Source organism: Schistocerca serialis, chromosome 4 (assembly GCF_023864345.2).
Source record: "Schistocerca serialis cubense isolate TAMUIC-IGC-003099 chromosome 4, iqSchSeri2.2, whole genome shotgun sequence".
NCBI lineage: Eukaryota > Metazoa > Arthropoda > Insecta > Orthoptera > Acrididae > Schistocerca > Schistocerca serialis.
In genome coordinates, this window is record NC_064641.1 from 84,857,204 (window position 1) to 84,858,131 (window position 928).

At 46.0% G+C, this 928-nt stretch overlaps 1 non-coding gene across 1 annotated transcript; it reads right to left on the minus strand.

The window, feature by feature from the left end:
- Positions 1 to 232: 232 nt before the first annotated feature.
- Positions 233 to 304, minus strand: Trnan-auu (transfer RNA asparagine (anticodon AUU)). Its single transcript has one exon. It is a non-coding gene; the product is annotated as a tRNA-Asn (tRNA).
- Between the last annotated feature and the right edge of the window lie 624 nt (positions 305 to 928).

Genomic DNA, 928 nt, shown 5'->3' on the forward strand with positions numbered 1-928 from the left:
GTGCTTATAGCAAAAGAAGTTCCCCGATTTGCCGGTGTATCGAAGGTGTCCGACATTCCGACAAGGAACCGTGCAACACACTCGCAGCCTCTTAACACCGCCTAGGAACAATGGCTCTTAAATAATATTAGCCGACAAGGAGTGGAGACGATTGTCAAGCCTTTTGAATGTTAGTCTGTTTCATACAAGAATTAATGTATTTATACAGAGTGTAGCGACGAACGAAAATTTGTACCAAGGCCTGGATTCGAACCCGGGTCTCCTACTCAATAGGCAGATGCGCTAACCACTACGCCACCCTGGCGCAGTGGATTTGAACAGCTGCACGTGATACCCTGGCATGCCCCCCTCCCCTTCCCCACCTACGAGGTGCATTTGCCTAGAGTTCAGGATGCCCGGTGTCAAACACCAGTCTCGGTACAAATTTTCATTCGTCGCTTCAGTATACATGTATACATCATAGGTTTCTGAGAGTTGGAAACGCCTCTGGAACCATATAGTTCGATGTGATTAAAATCACCTAAGCCTGGGTTTCGGGCAGGTCCCACGATTAGCTCGATGCTGAGATGCTATTCTAATATGGCTGGAGAACCTCTGCAATCCTGTTCGAGTTTAAAGGGAATACCATGTGGGCTGAGGCACGAATAGGAATTGGGATTTAGGAGAGAGGTGTGCTAGCATATTCCATGCAATTATGCAAAATCGCTGTGTCATGGTGGCGTAGCAACTAGCGCGTCTGCCTAGTGACCAGGAGACTTTCTAATTCTTCCTCACATTCACTCAGGACAGCAATATTATCAGCACATTGTATCACTGATATCCTTTCATCTAGCATTTTAAAGCCACTCCTGAACCTTTCTTTTATTTCTACCACTGGTGTTTCGATAAATTGAACAGTAGGGACTAGAGACTACATGCCTGTCTTACA